Here is a 23,542-nt window from a genome sequence, read left to right as displayed (position 1 = left end):
GTTGTCTGTGTCAACTGGGAACCACAACCATAGGACAGGGTGGGGAGAGCAGTAGGGGTGGGATGTTGGAATGTATAATGGTTCTATTTATTAATTTCTTGTTTATTTTATTCATGCATTCTTTTAGCAAATATTCATGAAACACGAATCATGTAGTAGAAACTGTGCTAAGGTCTGAAGTGTCTGAAGTGGGCACACTTGGAAAATGGGCTTTGAGATGGAGATTTGTGTTCAGGATCTATCAGGAATGACATCTGTGAGGCAGGGAGGGCAGCAGGGCTGGGCAGAGGTCAAATTCAGCTGTGGTGCTGTTGCAAATGAGGACTAAGCTGATGGCACAGAGATCCAGAGCTGGGATGGCCCCCCAGAGCTGAGGCAATGATGTAAGGACTTCACATCTTCACATTGGCGGATCTCATGTTGAGGGCTAATACCTGGGCAGAGCAGCTCCAGCTACTGCGTGCAGGGCCAGCAAAGAAACTTGCCTGTGAACTCACAGCACGCAGCAATCCTTGCACTTGGGGACCTGGAGCCTTGTCCTGCAAAGGCTGTGAATGGCACACAAAAGCCCCCACAATGGGAGATTACAAAAAGGATAGGATGGGGTTTCTGTTCTCCTGGATTAGATAGCAGGAATAGGAGAGACGGTCATGCAAACCGATGGTTATGATCAGTTATGATGGGTGTCAGGGAAGAGGTAAGTTAAAAATGCCTGTAGGAAGTCACTTGAGAGAGAAACAAGGCCTCTGGGTGGGTCAGGGAAGATTCCTCTTCAGTATTTGCTTTGCTCTGTTGAGTCTTGGAGAGGGAAAATTCCATGCCATCTTGTCTCACACAGTAGGTAATGAATTACAAAAGCTTGAATTTGCTTTGAAATATGGGGTCTGTGCTTTGCAAAGAGAAGTAAATCATGCATTAGTGGAGCCGGTATTTTTAGTGAGTCAGTGCCACAGGCACCCTGAGCACAGATCCAGCAAGGAAATAGGAAAGGTGAGCATGTGGGTTACATGTAATGTGGAAAATAACCTTTTAAACTTGCATGCCCCTCTCTAGGGCAAAAATGCTATTCTTTAAAAGGTTAGTCTACTACCAAAAAAAGAAAAAAAAAAGAGGCTACTTCATGTCTCATTCCAGAATCAATTTTTCTATTAAAAATAAATTGCACTTTAAGTAACCTGTGATATGTTCAGCTAGAGCTAGTGGCTGGATGAAACTTTTATGTCTGCTGTCCTGGTGATTTGGAAGGACTGTTGAACTCCTGAGAACAGAATGTGAATGTCTGATCTTCCGAAACTTGAACTGCCCCACCTAACCTTAATCCTAGTGGAATTTCACTCTTGTTTGATGGATCTTGGGCTCCCAGTGGGTGCTTTGTACCCAATGTTGTGTGATCATTAGGAAAATCTGGGCTCTTCTCCTTTTCATCTCTATTGACAGAGATTCACAGCCCTTTAGGAGTTTAGAATTCAGCTGGAGAGTCACAGAAACATGAAACAACAGGAGAACGACTCATGGGCAATATAAAAGCAAGGGAAGGTATACTACAGAGAATAAGAGAAAACAGGAAGCCTTCTAAGAGAGGCCAGCAGGGAACCAGATTTTGAAGGTGGTGATGGGTTGGTAGGGATAGGACGGTAAGCATTCAATAGGGCATGGGTAGCTGAACACAGATCCGGAGGAGGAAATAACTAAGAGGTGGGCAGGGTTCCAGGACATACTTCCTTCTAGAGAGCAATTTTCTTTTCTTTTAAAGATGTATTTACTTATTTGAAGGGCAGAGTTACAGAGACTGGAGGAGAGACAGAGAGATCTTCCACCTGCTGCTTCACTCCCCAGATGGCTGCAATGGCCAGGCCAAAGCCAGGAGCTGAGAGCCAGGAGCTTCATCCAGGTCTCCAACATGGGCTCAGGGGCCAGGGACTTGGGCCATCTTCTGATGCTTTCCCAGGCCATTATCAGGGAGCTGGATTGGAAGTGGAGTAGCTGGGTCTCAAACTGGCGCCCATATGGGATGCCAGCACTGCAGGCAGCAGCCTAACCGACCCCAAATGAGAGAGTTAGATCCAGGGAAGCTTGGTACTCAAAATGACATTACAAGAACCCCTACATATTTAGAAGTTATAAAGAGACTAAACATGTGTTCTACTAAGAATATTCCTGGCTCTATAAGGTGGCCAAATCACTAAAAAAAAAAGAGGCTTTTGGTTGAAAGGGACCATAATGGCATCTGGTCCAAATATCCACCTGAGACTTCAGTCTCCTGAGCAAATGCTGACTGAATGCACACATGCACACCTCAAAACATTCATGCAAAAGTAGAATTAAAAGATAACTCTATTTGGGTATAAAAGTTGAAATCTATTTATAGTTTTTTGATAACATACATTTTTCATTCACTTTTTGAAGAGCTCTCATATGCATAGATTTCAAAAACTTTTGCATGAAAATAAGTTTATCTTTTAGCTCCACTTCCCACGAACTTGCTCTGTGCACTGGGCTCAGTGCATTGCAAGAACTCTCTTATTTAATTTTAACAATGCTCATCTGAGACTAATATCAATTTTATACCCATTTTATAGATGTGTAAGTAGGAACTTTAAAGGCATTCAGTACCTGTGACCAGTTACTGTGATTGGACTGTGAGTTTCAACTGTACACTGCAAAGCCGGACAGTAACTAGATTCCTGGTTTCGCTTATTCTGAGAAAATTCTGTTTCCTCCGCAGTCTAAACCACAAGGGAGTATCAGACACTTCAGCCCCAGGACCAGGGTCTGCTGTGTCCCGCTCTCCTTCCCCCAATTTCTGAGGCCCCGACCTAGAACAGGACATCTGTATAATTTGCCACAGCTTCCGTGTTTTATTCCTCCGTTCTTGAGAGCATTATTTCTAAAAATATTTGACACATTAAAAATGTATAATTTGCATTTAGGAAACTTGGGTCCTATTTCTGGCTCCTTAGTTAAGGAAGTGTGTGGCCTTAGGCAAATCAATGTCTAACCCTCAGTTTCTCATTTCCAAAACGACAACCGTGCAGGCTCCAGGCTCCCTTTCCAAGATACTTAGATTCTTTGATTTGGCTCTTGCAATCATGAACAGTTAGTTTTAGCATGTGAAATGACATAGAAATTTATGAACCGAAGTATGCTTTCCAAGGAGCAAATGTAAATGTAGTTCTTTTTGTCTTTATTTACCATTACAAATGACTGTTGCCTTGTCACTGTGATTTTGGACATCATGTACCCTACCTTGGGTGACCGTATAATCTGTTATCTGTATCAGGACACTTGAGGAGTGAAGGGAAAAGCCACTAATAATTGCACAGAGACAGGCAGCATAATTAGGACGATCACTTTCCCCATGGCTCCCTTTGTAGCTACTCTTCCTCCTCCTCTCTGTGCCCCTTCTCCTTCCTTGAGGCTCAACAAGAGTGAAAGGCGCCACAGACAGAGGTGTGACTTCCCTCAGCCGCTTAATGGAGTGTTAGGTTCAAAGCCAAGGTGTGACCATTTAAATGCTAACACTTTTAAGCAAGTTTGTCTGCAACAGAAACACCTTGTGTAAAGCTTTTTTCCTCCCTCTAGTTTTAAAAACCGTTTTGCATTGTTAATTTCCACTCCTTTCAATCAGTAACTTGCTTAGTATTTTCTTTTCTGCATGCTTTCTTTTATACACATCTTTAGTCTTGTAACTGGCTTAGCGAGAAAACCAGGAGAATCCCAGCTTTGGACTCAAACAGAAGAGCACAGCCTTCAATAATTTCCTGAAGTCCTTTTCCCTATGTACTGCCCAGAGTTTCCTGGATGCTCTGGGAAATGCTGAGAACAGCAGAAGGGTCAAAGTCAGTGAGCAAATAAATTTAAAGTGATTCTGTTTACACACATAGTTTATGTGCACATTTTTCCTTTCTTTTTTTCTCTCTTCTCTCTCTCTCCCCTTTTCCTTTCCTTTCCTTCCTCTCCTTCTCCCCTTCCAATCCCCCTTCCCTCCATCCCCTCCCCTCCCCCTCCCATCCCTGCCCTCCCCTTCCTTTCTTTCCCCTTCTCCTCCTTTCTCCCCTCCCCCTTCCCTCCCCCTACCCTCCCCCTTCCCTCCTCTCCTCTCCCTTGCTTTTCCCTTCTCTTCCCTCCCTTTATCCACCCCCTCCCCATTCCCTTCCTTTCCTTTCCCTTCTCTCCCATTCCCTTCCCCTCCCCCTTCCCTCCCCTCCCCTCCCTTCCTCTCCCCTTCTTACCCCCCCCAACTTTCTTGGAGGAAATGGTACTGAGCTTAGTGGCCTGTGCAAACATCCATCTACTGACAATCAAATACTACGCCTTCCTGGGGCTAGCAGAATCCATGGCCCTGATTCTTACTCCAAAACTATTTAAAGAAATAGGTGGAGCCAGTTAAATTATTGGCCTAATAATAAATGCAGTAATTCAAAAAAAAAGAATAAGGAAGACAACATGGCACCCCCAAAAGAACACAACACTTCGATACTAGAATGTGAAGATTAAGAGACTGGTGAAATGCCAGAAACAGAATTCAAAAAACTGACCATAGGATTACTTAGAAGTGATCAGAAGCAAATTCATGAACTAAAGAAATCTATACATGACATGAATGGAAATTTTTCTCATGAAATTGAGATTTTAAAGAGAAATCAAAACAAAATATTGGAAATGAATAATTCAATAGAATAAGAAATATGGTGAAAAGCCTGGAGAACAGACTCGGTGAGGCAGAAGAAAGAATATCTGAATTAGAAGACAAATCTCTGGAAATTTTATAGTCAGACCAAAAAAAGAAGGAGAAATTAGAAAACTGAAAAACAGCATTAGACATGTATGGGATACTGTCAGATGACCTGACATATGGGTCTTAGAAGTTCCTGAGGTGTGGAAAGAGAGAATGGATTAGAAGGCCTTTTTTGTGAAATAGTTACAAAACACTTCTCTAATTTGGAGAAAGAAAGGCATGTCCAAGCAGAAGAAACACATAGAACTCCTAATAGACATGACCAGAAAAGATTTTCACCACAACACTTATAGTCAAACTCTCCACATTAAGACGTAAAAGAAAGATTCTAAAATGTGTATGAGAGAAACGCCAGATTACTTTCAGAAGATCTCTAATTAGACTCACAGCTGACTTCTCATCAGAAATCCTACAGGCTTGGAGAGAATGGTGAGATATATTCCAAGTCTTCAGAGAAAAAAAAAAAAAAACTGTCAACCCAGAATACTGTACCCTGTAAAGCTCTCATTTATGAATGAAGGTGAAATAAAGACCTTCTATGACAAACAGAAATTGAAAGAATTTGTCACCACTCATCCAGCATTGGAAAAGATGCTCAAGGATGTGCTACACACAGAAACACAGAATTGGAGTAGCACTATGAGATCCGCATATGAGTTATCAGTACCCTCACATTTATTGTAGCTCAATTCACAATAGCTAAGATATAGAATCAACCCAAATGCCCCTCAGCTGAAGACTGGATAAAGAAATTGAGGGATATGGTCTGTCTTGACTGTTGAAGAACAGTTTTTTTTTTTTCATACAATTTGTTGCACTCTTAGTATAGAGTTAATCATATGTGCATAGGGGCCAGTGCTGTGGCACAGCAGGTTAACACTCTGGCCTGAAGTGCTGGCATCCCATATGGGTACTGGTTCGAGACCTGGCTGCTCCACTTCTGATCTAGTTCTCTGCTATGGCCTGGGAAAGCAGTAGAAGGTGGACCAAGTCCTTGGGCCCCTGCACCCATGTGGGAGACCCAGAAGAAGCTCCTGGCTCCTGGCTTCGGATCTGCACAGCTCCGGCCATTGCGGCCAACTGGGGAGTGAGCCAATGGATGGAAGACCTCTCTCTCTCTGCTTTTCCTCTCTCTGTGTAACTCTGACTTTCAAATAAATAAATCTTTTTAAAAAAATCCTATGTGTATAATGTTAATTGAAAATAGATGTTAGTAAAAAATAAGAATGGGAATAGAAAGGGAAGAGGAAGAGGGGTTGGAGTATGGGTGGGAGGCTGGGTATGGTGGAAAGAAACTTTATTTCTAAAGTACTTATGAAATGCATGAAGTAGGGCTGGCTCTGTGGCACAGTGGGTTAAAGCCCCAGCCTGAAGCTCCAGTATCCCATATGGGTACTGGTTCATGACATAGCTAATCCACTTCCAATCCAGCTCCCTACTAACGTGCCTTGGAAAGCAACAGAGGATGGCCTAAGTCCCTGGGCCCCTGCAGCCACATGGGAGACCTGGAAGATGCTCCTGGCTCCTGACTTTGGATCAGCTCAGCTTTGGCCGTTGTGGCCATTTTGGGAGTGAACAAGCAGATGGAAGACCTCTCTCTATCTCTTTCTGTAACTCTGTGTTTCAAATAAATAAAATAAATCTTTCTTTTTAAAGAAATGCATCAAGTTTGTATTCCTTAAATAAAAGGTTTCTGGGGAAATAAAGAATGGTATTATCATCAAATATTATATCTAGGTGCCTTGTACTACTGTGACACACTTTGGTTGAATTAAATTACTCTTCAACTAATTTTGAATAGAACTTGACCTGTTTTCATTACCTAAAATAAAGTAATGAAAGCTTAAAATTTTGGCAAAGGAACAAAATGTATGACTTTCTCTATTAAAATAATTTAGTGAATTTTCTAAAAGAAAGTCCTAAAGAATAATTTGTATTGCCCCAATAAAATCTCATTTGATGCATAGTTCTGTCATTAAAAACATCTGTATGTAGTTACCATTTTTAAAAAGTATAAGGGCTCTGAACCTTTGTGCTGCCACATTCGAATCTTGCTACTCGGGCCTCTGGGGCATGTTCCATCCTTTCATCCTGGGATCGGCACAGAGAAACAAAAATTGTACTACGTATTTTCTTGTCCTGGACATTTACTGAGATGAGCAAAGCAAACAAACAAGCAAAAAATTAAAATAAATTCTAACTATGAGGGAAATTGTGCACATGCAGACCGGTCAGTGCAGCAACAAGATTGGTGCCAAGTTCTGGGAGCTGATCAGTGATGAACATGGCATCAACCCCACCAGCACCTACCACAGGGGCAGCAACTTAATACTGGAACATATCTCCGTGAACTTATCTCCGTGAACGACAATCAAGCCATAGGTGGAAGATAAGTTCATTGCGCTGCATTAGTAGATCTAGAACCTAAGACCATGTACTCTGTTTGCTCAGGTCCTTTTAGCCAGATCTTCAGACTTGACCACTTTGTTTTTGGTCAGTCTGGGGCAGACAATACTGGGCCAAAGGCCACCCTACAGAGAAGGTCCTACAGTCCCACTCTGTTTGTCTATCAGTTGATAGAGACACTGATGAGACCAACAAAATTGACCATGAGCCCTTTAGGACATCTGCTTCTGCACCCTCAAGCTGACCATGCCAACATATGGGGACCTGAACCACTGTCTCAACCACTATGACTGGTGTCACTACCTGCCTCCACTTCCTTGGTCAACTCAATGCTGATCTCCACAACCTGGCAGTCAACGTGGTGCCTTTCCTACTTCTCCACTTCATCATGCTTGGCTTTATCCCTCTCACACACCATGGGACCTAGCAGTGTTGGCCCTAACTGCGCCCAGGCTCACCCAGCAGGTCTTTGATGCCAAAGATATGATAGCTGACTGTCACCCCAAGTGTGGCTGGTACCTCATGGTGGCTGCTGTCTTCCATAGATGGATATCTGTGAAGGAGGTTGATGAGCAGGTGCTCAATGTACAGAATAAAAGCAGCAGCTACTTCATGGACCAGAACCCTAACAATGTCAATATGGCTGTCTACGACATCCTGCCTATGGCCTCAAGATGGCAGACACCTTCATGGACAAGAGTACAGCTACCAAGAAGCTGTTGAGTGCAACTTGGAGCAGTTCATCACCATCTTCTGCCAAAAGAACTTCCTCCACTGGAACACAGGTGAGGGCAAGGATGAGAGCAACAGGAATGACCTTGTCTCCAAGTATCAGCAGCTCCAGGATGCCACTGCAGAGGAGGAGGAAGATTCTGGTGGGGAGGCTGAAGAGGAAGCCTATGGTGGAACCCTCACACCTGTGCTACCTCAGACATCCCTGTCCCCTCAACCGCCTTCCTAAATGCCATTTCCTGTCCCTCAGAACGTGTGTTTGCTTCCTTGCTCTCATTTTTTCTTTTGCAGGGAGGGAATCTAAAACAGTGCAAGTACAAAGTCGGAGCTCAATAAAGCTTTCTTGAATGTCGCCTTCCTCTTTCTAGTCTAGGAAACCTAAATCCTGGTTTACACTCTGGGGTACCATGCATTTCCTTCTGGTGGCTCCTCCTCCCATCTGGCCAGTTAATATTTTCCTTGTTTCCAAAACAATTCTCCAACAAGTTGGGTCTCATCCATCTCCTGTTTAAAATCCGTCATATGCTGAGAATCCAGATAAACCCAAGTAGAGGACAAGAGGAAAAGATGAAGAAGTCATTGCATGGAAGGGGATGGGATGCTCCATTCTAGAAAAGTTGTGGAGAAGAGAATTCAAGCTATTAAAGTCTTTACTTTCTGGTATTTCCATGATCCATCCCAGCTTCAGGGAAGGTGTTAGCAGTGTTATCTCCACTCCCAGTATCCCTCCAAGCTCTGTCCTGAGCGCTCATTTCCCTTTGGAAGGATCTTCGCTCTTCCACTTGCATTTTTTTTTTTATCTTTTATTTAATGAATATAAATTTCCAAAGTACGTCTCATGGGTTACAATGGCTTTCCCCCCCATACCGTCCCTCCCACCCACCACCCTCCCCTTTCCCACTCCCTCTCCCCTTCCATTCACATCAAGATTCATTTTCAATTATCTTAGTATACAGAAGATCAGCTTATTATACCTTAAGTAAGGATTTCAACAGTTTGTTCCCACACAGAAACATAAAGTGAAAAATAATAGATGATTTTTTTTTAAATGATGATGAAATCAGATCAGACCTATTGTCATGTTTAATCCTAGTGAGAGTCAAGTTGGGAATTGATAGTTTCTTTTTTTTTTTTTTTTTTTTTTAACAGAAGATCAGTTTAGTGTACATTAAGTAAAGATTTCAACAGTTTGCACCCCCATAGAAACACAAAGTGAAATATACTGTTTGAGTACTCGTTATAGCATTAAGCCTCAGTGTACAGCACATTAAGGACAGAGATCCTACATGAGGAGTAAGTGCACAGTGACTCCTGTTGTTGACTTTACAAATTGACACTCCTGTTTATGGCATCAGTAATCTCCCTATGCACCAGTCATGAGTTTCCAAGGCTATGGAAGCCCCTTGAGTTCTCCGACTCTTATCTTGTTTAGACAAGGTCATAGTCAAAGTGGAGGTTCTCTCCTCCCTTCAGAGAAAGGCACCTCCCTCTTTGAAGACCTGTTCTTTCCACTGGGATCTCACTCACAGAGATCTTTTTGCCAGAGTGACTTGGCTTTCCATGCCTGAAATACTCTCATGGGCTTTTCAGCCAGATCCGAGTGCCTTTAGGGCTGATTCTGAGGCCAGAGTGCTATTTAGGACATCCGCCATTCTATGAGTCTGCTGAGTATCTCACTTCCCATGTTGGATCACTCTCCCCTTTATTTATTCTATCGGTTAGTGTTAGCAGATACTAGACTTGTTTATGTGCTCCCTTTGACTCTTAGTCCTTTCATTATGATCAATTGTGAACTGAAATTGATCACTTGGAATAGTGAGATGGCATTGGCACATGCCACCTTGATGGGATTGAATTGGAATCCCCTAGTATGTTTCCAACTCTACCAATTGGGGCAAGTCAGCCCGAGCATGCCCCAAATTATACATCTCTTCCCTCTCTTATTCCCACTTTTATGTTTAACAGGGATCACATTTCAGTTAATTTTCAACACTTAAGAATAACTGTGCATCAATTACAGATCTAAACCAGTCATATTAAGTAGAACAGACAAAAAAAAATACTATGAGGGATAATGTATTAAGTTGTCCATTAGCAGTCAGGGCTATGCTGATCAAGTCACCATTTCTCATAGTGTCCATTTCACTTCAGGAGGTTTCCTTTTTGGTGTTCAGTCAGTTGTCACCGATCAGGGAGAACATATGGTATTTGTCCCTTTGGGACTGGCTTACTTCACTCAGCATGATGTGTTCCAGATTCCTCCATTTTGTTGCAAATGACTGGATTTCGTTGTTTCTTACTGCGGTATAGTATTCTAAAGAATACATATCCCATAATTTCTTTATCCAGTCTACCATTGATGGGCATTTAGGTTGGTTCCAGGTCTTAGCTATTGTGAATTGTGCTGCAATAAACATTAGGGTGCAGACCGCATTTTTCTTTATCAATTTAAACTCCTTTGGGTAAATTCCAAGGAGTGGGATGGCTGGGTCGAACGGTAGGGTTATATTCAGGTTTCTGAGGAATCTCCAGACTGATTTCCATAGTGGCTTGACCAGTTTGCATTCCCACCAACAGTGGGTTAGTGTCCCTTTTTCCCCACATCCTCGCCAGCATCTGTTGTTGGTAGATTTCTGTATGTGAGCCATTCTAACCGGGGTGAGGTGAAACCTCATTGTGGTTTTGATTTGCATTTCCCTGATTGCTAGTGACCTTGAACATTTTTTCATGTGCCTGTTGGCCATTTGGATTTCCTCTTTTGAAAAATGTCTATTGAAGTCCTTGGCCCATCTCTTAAGTGGGTTGTTGGTTTTGTTTTTGTGGAGTTTCTTGATCTCTTTGTAGATTCTGGTTATTAACCCTTTATCTGTTGCATAGTTTGCAAATATTTTTTCCCATTCTGTCGGTTGTCTCTTCACTCTCCTGACTGTTTCTTTTGCAGTACAGAAACTTCTCAATTTGATGCAATCCCAATAGTTGATTTTGGCTTTGACTGTCTGTGCCTCCCGGGTCTTTTCCAGAAATTCTTTGCCTGTGCCAATATCTTGAAGGGTTTCTCCAATGTTCTCTAATAACTTAATGGTGTCAGGACGTAGATTTAGGTCTTTAATCCACGTTGAGTGGATTTTTGTGTAAGGTGTAAGGTAGGGGTCTTGCTTCATGCTTCTGCACGTGGAAATCCAGTTTTCCCAGCACCATTTATTGAATAGACTGTCCTTGCTCCAGGAATTAGTTTTAGATCCTTGATCAAATATAAGTTGGCTGTAGATGTTTGGGTTGACTTCTGGTGTTTCAATTCTGTTCCATTGGTCTATCCATCTGTTTCTGTACCAGTACCATGCTGTTTTGATTACAACTGCCCTGTAGTATGTCCTGAAATCTGGTATTGTGATGCCTCCGGCTTTGTTTTTGTTGTACAAGATTGCTTTAGCTATTCGAGGTCTCTTGTGCCTCCATATGAATTTCAGCATCATTTTTTCTAGATCTGCGAAGAATGTCTTTGGTATCTTGATTGGTATTGCATTGAATCTATAAATTGCTTTTGGGAGAATGGACATTTTGATGATGTTGATTCTTCCAATCCATGAGCATGGAAGATTTTTCCATTTTTTGGTATCCTCTTCTATTTCTTTCTTTAAGGTTTTGTAATTTTCATTGTAGAGATCTTTAACGTCCTTGGTTAAGTTTATTCCAAGGTATTTGATTGTTTTTGTAGCTATTGTGAATGGGATTGATCTTAGCAGTTCTTTCTCAGTCATGGCATTACTTGTGTATACAAAGGCTGTTGATTTTTGTGCATTGATTTTATATCCTGCCACTTTGCCAAACTCCTCTATGAGTTCCAATAGTCTCTTAGTAGAGTTCTTTGGATCCTCTAAGTACAGAATCATATCGTCTGCAAAGAGGGATAGTTTGACTTCTTCCTTCTTGATTTGTATTCCTTTGATTTCTTTTTCTTGTCTGATGGCTCTGGCTAAAACTTCCAGAACTATGTTAAATAGCAGTGGTGAGAGTGGGCATCCCTGCCTGGTGCCAGATTTCAGTGGAAATGCTTCCAACTTTTCCCCATTCAATAGGATGCTGGCTGTGGGTTTTTTATAAATTGCTTTGATTATATTGAGGAATGTTCCTTCTATACCCAATTTGCTTAGAGTTTTCATCATGAAAGGGTGTTGAATTTTATCAAATGCTTTCTCTGCATCAATTGAGATAATCATATGGTTTTTCTTCTGCAGTCTGTTAATGTGGTGAATCACATTGATTGATTTGCGAATGTTGAACCATCCCTGCATACCAGGGATGAATCCCACTTGGTCTGGGTGGATGATTTTCCTGATGTGTTGTTGTATTCTATTGGCCAGAATTTTATTGAGGATTTTTGCATCTATGTTCATCAGGGATATTGGTCTGTAATTTTCTTTCAGTGCTGCATCTTTCTCTGGCTTAGGGATTAAGGTGATGCTGGCTTCATAGAAAGAATTTGGGAGGATTCCCTCTTCTTCGATTGTTCTGAATAGTTTGAGAAGAAATGGGATTAGTTCTTCTTTAAATGTCTGGTAGAATTCAGCAGTGAATCCATCTGGTCCTGGGCTTTTCTTTGTTGGGAGGGCCTTTATTACTGTTTCAATTTCTGTTTCAGTTATGGGTCTATTTAGGTTTTCGATGTCTTCATGGTTCAATTTTGGTAGATTGCATGTGTCCAGGAATCTATCCATTTCTGATAGGTTTTCCTGTTTGCTGGCATACAGGTCCTTGTAGTAATTTCTGATGATTCTTTTTATTTCTGTGGTGTCTGTTGTTACGTTTCCTTTTTCATCTCTGATTTTATTGATTTGGGTCTTTTCTCTTCTTTTTTTAGTTAGTTGGGCCAATGGGGTGTCAATTTTGTTTATTTTTTCAAAAAACCAGCTTCTCGCTTGGCTGATTTTTTGTAATGTTTTTTTGGATTCAATCCTGTTAATTTCTTCTCTGGTTTTAATTATTTCTCTTCTCCTACTAGATTTGGGTTTGGTTTGCTGCAGTTTTTCTAGGTCCTTGAGGTGCGCTGAAAGCTCATTTATTTGGTACCTTTCCAATTTCTTGATATAGGCACCTATTGCTATAAATTTGCCTCTCAATACTGCTTTTGCTGTATCCCATAAGTTTTGATATGTTGTGTTGTTGTCTTCATTTACTTCCAGAAAGTTTTTGATTTCTCTTTTGATTTCTTGAATGACCCAGTGTTCATTCAGGAGCATGTTGTTCAGTCTCCATGTGTTTGCATACTTTCTGGGGTTTCCTGAGTTGCTAATTTCCAGCTTCATCCCGCTGTGGTCTGAGAAGCTGCATGGTATGATTCTAATTCTTTTAAATTTGCTGAGATTTGCTTTATGTCCTAGTATGTGATCAATCCTAGAGAAGGTTCCATGCACTGCTGAGAAGAATGTGAAGTCTGTAGATATAGGGTTGAAAGTTCTGTAGATATCTGTTAGATCCATTTGGGCAATAGTGTCAATTAAATCTGCTGTTTCCTTGTTGATCTTCTGTCCGGATGATCTGTCTATTTCTGAGAGTGGAGTATTGAAGTCCCCCAGTACTATTGTATTGGAATCTAAATCTCCCTTTAAGTCCCTTAACATATCTTTTAAGTAGACCGGTGCCCTGTAATTAGGTGCATATACATTTATAATAGTTACATCTTCCTGTTGAATTGAACCCTTAATCATTATATAGTGTCCCTCTTTGTCTCTCTTAACAGTTTTTGTATTAAAGTTTATTTTGTCTGATATTAATATGGCTACACCTGCTTTTTTTTGGTTTCTGTTGGCATGGAATATCTTTTTCCAACCTTTCACTTTCAGTCTGCATGCCTCTTTGTTAGAGAGATGTGTTTCTTGTAGGCAACAAATAGTTGGGTTGTGTTCTGTGAGCCAGTCAGCTAAACGGTGTCTTTTAACTGAAGAATTCAGACCATTAATGTTCAATGTGACAATTGATACGTAGTGACTTTGCCCTGCCATTTTCCCGGAAATATTTTCTAGTATATGCTTTGAGCTTCCCATGCTCTTTTACTGGTAGGTGTTCTTCCTTTCCCTTCTTTCATATTGATGGCCGTGTTTCTGTGTTTCTGAGTGTAGCACATCTTTAAGTATCTTTTGCAGGGCCGGACGAGTGGCCACAAAGTCTTTCAATTTCTGTTTGCTATGAAAGGTCTTTATTTCACCTTCATTCACAAATGAGAGCTTGGCAGGATATAATATTCTGGGCTGGCAATTTTTCTCTCTTAGCACCTGTGCTATGTCTCGCCATTCCCTCCTAGCTTGTAGGGTTTCTGATGAGAAGTCAGCTGTGAGTCTGATTGGAGATCCTCTGAGAGTAATCTGACGTTTCTCTCTTGCACATTTTAGGATCTTTTCTTTATGTTTCACTGTGGTAAGTTTAATTACCACGTGTCGTGGTGAGGATCTCTTTTGGTCATGTTTATTGGGGGTTCTATGAGCTTCCTGTACTAGGATATCTCTGTCCTTCTCCAAACCTGGAAAGTTCTCTGCTAGTATCTCACTAAAAAGGCCTTCCAATCCTTTCTCTCTCTCCATGCCTTCAGGAACTCCTAGAACTCGAATGTTGTTTTTTTTAATAGTATCCTGTAGATTCCCAACAATATTTTTCAGGTTTCTAATTTCCTCTTCTTTTCTTTGGTTTGGCTGTATGTTTTCCTGTGCTCTATCTTCTAAGTCCGATATTCTCTCTTCTGCTTCACCCATTCTGTTTTTAAGGCTTTCTAATGTGTTTGTCATTTGATCTATTGAGCTCTTCATTTCATTTTGATTTCTCTTGACTATTACACTTTCCTGTTCTACTAGTTTCTGAGTTTCATTTTGACTCTTCCTTAAAATTTCATTTTCACGAGAAAGATTTTCAATCTTGTCCATTAAGGATTTCTGTAGTTCAAGGATTTGCTTTTGAAAACTTCTAAATGTTCTTATCATAAATTTTTTGAAATCCGTATCTTGCATTTCTTCTATCTCATCATCTTCATACTCTTGGCTTGGGGTGTTTTGCTTATTTGGAGGCATCATAGTGTCATCGTTGATCTTGCTCCCTCTATTTCTGTGTTTGTTACTCGGCATAGTTAATTCTTCTTGCGTCACTGTGCGTTTTTTTTTTTTCTTTTCTTTTTTTTTTTTTTATTTATACTGTGTCCGTGTTAAGTGGACTGCCTGCTGTTGGAGGAGCCTTGGAGGCTTGAGATGGGTGCGGCCTGAGAGCTCTGCCTGGTTCTTCCAGGTTAAGGGTGTGCAAAGGTGACACCCTAAGGTTATGCGTGGTAAATCTCTCTCTTTTTATTTATTTATTTATTTATTTTATTTATTCAGGGGGTAAGTAACACTGCAGGGCAGGGCTGTGCAGAATTGATGGTATTTAGCTTCCAGTCTTTGGCTCCTCTGGACTCCCACTGGGTTGCCTAGGCTACTGAATTGTAGTGACTCAGTTCCTTAACTCTCCCCCACTGATATGTAAATCCAAAGAGGAGGCCTGCTCTTTGTCTCTTGGGAATTCTTCAAGTCTTGCAGCCTTGTAACCTTTGCAAGGTTAGGGGGAAGAGAAACCCCGAAGCTTTTTTTTTTCCTTCTTTCCGGTAGTGAGTTTGCTGCACTTTCCGGCCCCCCTCTAGATTCTGACCCCCGTTTCCCCACCAATGTCTCGGGTTATTGAGCTCACCTCCCCTTCCAGCGCCGATGTGTGGACTCGGAGCCCTGAGCGTCTCAAGTCTCCCCGCTGTTTTCTGTGTGGCGTGCACTCTCCTTGGAGCTCTGTCGCGCAGACCCTGGGGCTTCTGAGGCTGGGTCCTGCGACCTTGTTCTCCCAGTAGGTCGTCCGATTCACGCCTGCTCCATTCAGAAGGGTTTCCCCTGCAATTTTTGTTTGGTTCTATTTTCTGCGGCTACCGTAACTCCCCTTTTATTAAACTAAATTTTCCCGGACTATTGGTGCGCGCCCTCACTATTCCGCCATCTTGGCTCCACTTCCACTTGCATCTTTCTCACACATTACATTCTTTACTTTCCCCTCATCAAAGGAAGGGCAATCAAAAGAAGAAAGAGGCCTGCCTTGCTCTCTAAGCCCCAGAAATGTCCTCCCTGCCTTTTCACACCCTTCTTCCCATAACATTCCTGACATGTGGAAAAGTATGTGCTGCCACTTAAAAGACTGAGTCATTCTCCAGAGGAGAGGGGACAGCACACCCTCTGTCTTTTTGCAACATCTCATCTCTTCCTTTTGCTATTCTTTTTTCCTGTTCCTTTGGTTTTGTTGTATTCTACACATCAACTTTCTTTTTAATGTTGATCTTGGGTTGTTTTTTTTTTTCATATTGAAAAGAGGACATTGCCCCAGAGCCTAAAATAAACAAGAATTGAAAATAAAAATAAAATTAAAATGTGTAATGATTTATTACCAGTGTTGTACTGAGCCATAAAACTGCCTTTGAGATACGTGATATGTCCATATCCTATTGTGAGTAGATTATTTTCTCTAGTGTATGAGGGATCTTCAAAATGTTCATAGAAAAAACATTATTTTAATCCCATTTTCCATGAACTTCTTGAAGTCCCCTTGTATAAGCTGATGGGTTTTTGTTTTAAAGTGTTTTCTTCTGCAGTTATGAGGAAATGTCTACTTGTAAAGCTGCAGTTTTGCAGGCCTGTGTTCTGACCTACTGGATAAAGCCACCCCCTGCAACCCTGGCATAAATTATGGGCCCTGGTTTGTGTTCTGGTGACTCCAGTGTTCCCATTCAGCTCCCTATTAATGGACTGGGAAAAGCAGCAGAAGATGGCACAAGTCTGTGGGCTGCTGCCAGTAACATGGGAGACCCAGATGAAGCTCTTGACTCCTGACTTCAGCCTGACCCAACCCTGGCCATTGCGGCCATCAGAGGATAGAAGATCTCTCTGTCTCTGTTTCTCGTGCACTCTCTGTAACTCTGACTTGCAAATAAATAAATCTTTAAAAAACTGCAGTTTTAACCAACTGCCATAGGAAAGATAGCTGATACAGTGAGCAAGTCTTATCATGAGAAAGGCTTGATGCTCTAATCTACCTTCCTCTACGTGGTTTACGCTCACTGTCTTCTCTTGCAGAGTGGGTAGTTGGTGGATGTGGTGGATATGGTGCCAAGGGAAGGATGAGCCTCTTCAGGGCCCACTATTCTTAGGGCCTCTCAGTGGGTCGGGAACCCTTGTCATGGCGTGGGATGGCCTGACTCACCGCACTTGCTCTCTTCTCCTTGCCTGTTCCCCTGTAAGACATAGGACACTGGTCAGTCTCAGAAGAGACATATTTTAAAAAGTAATATATGGGAAGTTAGAATTTTTAAAAGATTATAGGATCCATTTTTTTTTAGCAGTTATGCTGATTTCAGAAGGAAAAGTGAGTGGTTTTCTCCCTGAGGGCTGACATTGGTTGACTGCCCATTCGATGAGAAGTGGCTGGGGTAAACTGACACTGAAAATTGATGTGTAGCATAGGTACAGAAATAACATTTCCTTAGGAGTCTAGGGGTCCCTAGGGGCAGATAACTGGGGAGTAAGTCAGTCATGACCTCTGATTTTTAGTTTTGTGTGTCCAGAAATTGCTAAGCAACATTGTCCTTGGAGGTGAGCGGTTTCTTAGGGCGGCTTCTCACTGACCAGACCCTAGAGGTTGCTGTCCACATCACAATAGAAAATGAGGAGTTTGCTCTGAGAATTATAACCCGATGAGTTGATTAATGATTGTGTGGGGGACATGCAAGGAAAGCGAGTGCTTAAGAGTTCCAGGTTGAAATTCTAACTGCCTATGCTAAGCAGTGTGACCTTGAGAAATGATTTGACCTCTGAACGCAAGTCCTTCCCTTAATAAAATAGGTAAACTCCTAGAGATAGAGTGAGAATTAAATGGAGATTTTTAAAAGAATACCTAGACAATGGCTTCAATATAGTAGGTACTTAATAAACTATCGACTGAAGGATTTGATTCAGTAGGAGTCATTCCGGAGTTTTATTCAAGAGAGTGGCTTCAGGGAAAAATTAGTCTCTCTAGTCTGGTGCCATTAAATTTAGCCAATGCCAGTGCAACTCAGTACCATCACAAGAACCAAGGCACTTTCTGTGTACATTTATTAAAACCAAACCCAAGTTTTCTGGCTCTGGCCTCCCAGTCAGTGAGTATTTTGATAGACAAAGAGCTAATACTTTTGAGAGCCAATGGAGAATTGCCTGATCCTGATGTTTCCTCTCAACCTTTCCTACTTTCCTAGCAGTTAGCCTCACAAATTAGATCCACGTAAGAAAGCCTTGGTTTCTTTTTCATGCTTGATTTCACACATGTTCACAAATATGCCCCAAGAGTGAGACTTTTTATTCATTGACTACAAGATTTCAGTGCTGGGCTCATTACCACGACATGCAAAGCCTGATATCATCCAGTTAGGACCAGGGGGGTTGGGTACAAGCAAAAATCATGGAATGAATGTTCATTGTCTGAGACCACTGATTATTTATACTTAATCCAAATTTGGCATCTGAAGGTAGGGCTTTTGAGAAGTGATTAGATTGGATTGAGGCATCACGTGGAGCCCTCATGATTAAATCATGGTGGCTTTATAGAGAGACACAGACACACACACACAATGCCTTTTGCCACATGTTGCCCTGGGCCACCCCAGGACTCCATCAGCAAGAGTACCATGGCCAGATGCTAAGTCATTAGGGCCTGCTCAATCTTAGAGTATAAACCTCTAAATCTGTCGCAAACTAAACCTTTCCTTCACAAGCAGCTTGTCTCAAGCATTTTGTTGAAGCAATGAAAAGCTGGTAATATAACTGCATAAACCAACCATTTGGTGCTGTTCCTGGGAGGCAGATGGGAAGGGAGAGATACAGTGGGACTTTCTTAATAGCTCCACAATTACTCAGTGAAACTACAGATCTTGAGTTCTGGTTCATAAGTGTCCAGACAGAGAATTACAGCATCAGGAATTCTCATTGTCAGAAGGAACTTGTTGCTTCTACTCACTGAAGAAGCTTTTCAATGGAGAGACAGGGAGAGGAAAGCACACAGGCTCTGGAGTTGGCCACCCTGTGTCTGTTTTCAGGACCTCCTTGGGCCTCAGTTTCCTCATCTACAAAATGATGATGGTAGTAGTGCCTCCTTCACAGAGGATCAACAGTACCGAGTATGTAGTAAGAATTTATAACTAATAATAATTCTATCAATATAAAGTTTCACCACCTTTATTATTACAAATACAATAGCCCTTGACTGGTATCCATGTGGCTTCCTAGAGCTGAGACACTCTTAACTTCCCAAGGCTATTCCTTCCCAATGTCCAACATTTTCAAGTCTGTATCCCAGGTACTGCCACTCACGGAGTACAGTTCCCTCAATATCAGTTTAACCTCTTTCTTAATAAATAGTCATTTATACAGTTGAAGACAAAGTCTATGTCTTGTTACATCATCTATCAACACTAAGTACCTACTGGATAAACCAAACCCTGGGTTTCATGGGACCAAATCTCCTGTAGGTTTGCTCATCACTGCAAAACCAGCACATAGTACACTACCTGCTGCATAGCATATGCTCAGTTTAAATAATCAAAGTGCAAATGCTTTCTTTTCAAGTCCTGCTTGCAGTGTTCTCCAGTGGGATTATGGAGAAGAAAAGAGTATAGTTGTGGGCAGAGGGATTCCTGGTGGTGCTAATCCTGGGGCTGGACCCCAACTCAAAGCCATAATTATGATATTAATACAAGCTTCCTCAATATTAAGGCTGTGCCTTGGTGTTGAAGGTTTCTGACAAGAGAGGACTAAAGCAATGATTTGATTCAGTTGAAACTTGTATTAAAAGCCTTCTATATGCTGGTTGTCAGACTGCATGATAAGGATACAAAGAAGAATTGGATATGGTTTCTCTGTTAGTGAACTATTAGCCCTGTTCACAAACAGATCTGCTTCAGGATGTTGTCCAAGGAAATGCCATACCTGGAAGGGGAGAACTTAGTCAAAGTCCAGAAATTGACCAGAGGGAACTAGAGCTCAGAAGTCTGCTCATAATGGAACAAAGCAGGAGAAAAGTGAGGGAGAAACAACTGGAGCTAGAAAGCAGGCAGGCAGACAAGAGGTGGCTATGTTGAAATTGGGCTCTGCAATGAATTCAGTGAAGCCAGGATATCTACTAGGTTGTTATTTGCAAATGTGGCTTTGCACTCTTTAATGGGTTATATCATTTAAACAATGATAACCTTGTCAGAGTGTATTTTGCAGATTTGTAGTTATATGATCTAACCTCACCAGTCTGAAAGTTCGAATGAGGACAATGATACTGTGGAGGCACTTCACTGATTGTAGAGTGCATCTTCACAGTGGCATGATTTTAACATCCCAGGTATTTTCCTCCCTATGGAACATGCCACATAGTGACTAGGAATGGATTCACTCAAGGTCTTCTACCTCTGTCCCCTTTGTAGGAATATTCGAGAAGCATCTCCCACCATGGCTGCCAATGTTTGCATAAACCTTGCTTCCCCAACTTTCTGCTGGACGTGGCTAGCCGTGCTGCCAAATGTCATTGCTCCAAAGTCTTCTCTCAAAATGTGTGAAAGTCCCTCCAATTCTGAGTAACCCTTTGTTATATGGCCTTGGAACTAACACTGTGTCCCAAGTCTCACCAAGTCCCTCAGCCTTGGCCTGCTGAATCTCTCTAGGGAATCAAATCAAATTCTTCGGCCTGACAGTAGACACATCATTATGCTGTTCCTAAACCTAGCAAACCACTACACACACATTGCACACACACACACACACACATATACACACCCTTTTCTATCTCCCAAAAACCAGTGTACCAACACTGTTCTTCTTAGCTTATGCCAAATAACCAAAGGCCTCAGCATACTCCTCTTTGGTGGCACTATAGTCTGCCCACGGTGGTCCTGAACGACTGCTGCCTCCTGTTGGTCACAGTATTGTGCATTCCTCTCCCACGTGGTACCAGAGTTGGTCTGTGTGACCAAGCATGTACAGCAGAAATGATATTCTCTGCCTGTATTAGGTTATAAAGGACTCTACTCTTTCTGTCTTGGGCTCTCTGCCACTCTCTTTCTCTTAGATCACGTGATCTGGCAGAAGCTAGCTACCATGTCCTGAGCTTTGTGGAAAGTTCCACGTGATGTGCAACGAAGGCTTCCAGCCAACAATCAGTGAGGAACTGTAGACTCCAGTCTACAGCCTTGGAAGTGATCCTCCTTGGTATCAGATCCTTGAGTTCTAATCAAACTTTAGGTGACGCAGTCTTGTAAGAGACTAGAGCCCGGACCTCCCAAATAAGCCACTCAGATTCATGATACTCAGAAACTATGAGATAAATTCTTACTGTTTTAAGCTGTTAAGTTTTGGGGAAATTTATTACACAACAAAAGCTAACTGATACAGAGCTGGAGGAGAGGCGATAGAGGAATAATTGTAGATCCCATTCACTTACTCCCTGAGTATGATAGCATGGTATAAAGCATTCACTGTTACTTATTTTGTAGAAGATGGGTAATGTAATGAGGAGAAGCAAGGCAAGAGGGCTGAGATACATTGCTTTCTATAAGAATTCTTTTGCTGCACAACTATGCACATGGAGATAAGGAATCTGAATGGCCTGAGATAGGAGGGACAACTGATATACACATCCCACCATTTCTGAAAGTTAGCACAGAAATTCACAGTACCACATGAATGGTTGCCTCAAAGGATGCTGTAGAAATCGAATGTGCTATTATTTTCCATTTTTAATGTGAATTGACAAGAGCCACTTTAGTCTGTTAGCACTTCCTTTCTGAAGAAAAACCCCGACATCTTTTAGTGCCCTCAGCAGCAAATGACTTATGCCAGAGCCTATTCTTCTTCTTTAGACAGAAACCCAACTGACACCTGTTATGTCATCTGCGGGATGAAGATGAGTTTACAGAATGTGGGTGAGATGGGAACTTGGCCAACCACACCAGTGCCGGCAAGAGCCCTACCTCTTGGCAGCCTCAGGAAAATTCCCGGTGGTCAGGCAAACGGTTCTGAGTGCCTGCTTTCTCATCAAGAAAAGGGTCCATGCCAGCCAAGACACCAGCTTACTTGTTTCTTATTTTCAGCCCTGTAGGTACAACTTCATTAGTACCGAGGCCATTTTATGAAGACTTTTTATACCTGCAGGTTGTCATTCTGACTTAGTTACTAATCCTGGTCACACATTAAGGGCTTTGATTAAGCAATTTGCTTTTTTCCTCCTTCTCTTCCATCTCAGTGAAAGATTACAGAGTTTGAGCATGAGGTTAAAGGATTACATCTGAATCCTGAGAGTACTGACACTGCTCCAGCTGTCTGTCATTTCCTGGAGTGGTTACTTATCTGTCAATATTTCTCTCCTTTCTTCCCAAGTCCCAGACCTACTTGATCTTGTCCGTTTGGCTCGACTGGTGGAGGAATAACAAGGGTCTTCCCATCATGCAACATTCTGGGATACATCATGACAGAGAAATCTCAAAGCCCAGGTCAATTATAACAGAAGATGTGCACCACCTCTTGCCCCCGAATGTCTTCTGGGGCTGCAGTTGTTTAAAACTAAGTCACCTGAAAAACGCAAGGAAATGTGTGCCTGGCTCCTGCCTGCCTTTCTGGTGGTTAAGCAGGATACAAATAGCAGAAGACCAATTCTCTGTGTGTGCGGTTGCGGCTGGGAAGAGGGAATAAAGTTGGCAGCTACCTCATGGTGCCATAATTACTTTTTAATTAGAATTCATTGACTACAGATGGATTCTTCCTGTTCTTTTGCCCAGTGATGTTGTTAATATTCCCACATCAGATATTACGAGGCAGTAGCCAGCAGTGTTTTATACACAATAACCCTCTAGCCGGGAGTGACTTACAGAAAGTAACCAACTTAACCATTTGTCTTAGATGAAAAATGATCTTACACCTTTTTGTGGATTCTATTGCTGGTTTGTTGATATAGTGTTTGTTTACTCTCACTCCTGCAGGAAAAGATATCGTAGTTCTGGTATCAAATTACTGTAACTGACTGGAACATTTTTATTTTAAATAATATACCATCATTATTTTGTTCACAGTGACACTGATAAATTTGCAGGATTTCTTCTTTTTTTTTCTCCCCCTCCTACCAATGAATCACTCAAGCCCAAATGTGAATGGAATATAGAATTTCATGCTGTTATAAAAAATCATTGCTCATCACATTCTAATTGTAACTAAGTTTGAACCTGAATAGCTATTTGCAGCATTTTGATAGAAATAAGAAGTAATTTCCATATTTTTGCTTCAGGGTCTCTCTACATGAACTGACATATGATGCATTTTTGAAGTCACACTTAATAATTCTCTTTTCATTATAAACAACCGCACCCTGGTTGAACAGTGTATCTAACATTAGGCTTGCACATGCCTATGTAATATACCTAAGAAATGTGATTTATTCTAATGTAATAATGGCATAGATTTATAAAGCTTGACTACTCCAATGCTCCTCGTTATGGCTGTAAAATATTTGTGGCCGCCGTGGGATTTTCTAGATCATTATTTTAAAAAAGGAAAAACCCATTTTGACAGATGAACTGGGGCCATTCTGAGCAAATCACAGATACTTCATATA

At 41.6% G+C, this 23,542-nt stretch overlaps 1 pseudogene; it reads left to right on the top strand.

The window, feature by feature from the left end:
- Window positions 1-6,940: 6,940 nt before the first annotated feature.
- Window positions 6,941-8,426, top strand: LOC100345176 (tubulin beta chain pseudogene; annotated as a pseudogene).
- The last annotated feature ends 15,116 nt before the right edge of the window (window positions 8,427-23,542 follow it).

The sequence above is a fragment of the Oryctolagus cuniculus genome, chromosome 7, assembly GCF_964237555.1.
Source record: "Oryctolagus cuniculus chromosome 7, mOryCun1.1, whole genome shotgun sequence".
Taxonomy (NCBI): domain Eukaryota; kingdom Metazoa; phylum Chordata; class Mammalia; order Lagomorpha; family Leporidae; genus Oryctolagus; species Oryctolagus cuniculus.
The sequence above is the reverse complement of the archived record's forward strand: the minus strand, read 5'-3'. Positions and strand labels throughout refer to the sequence as shown.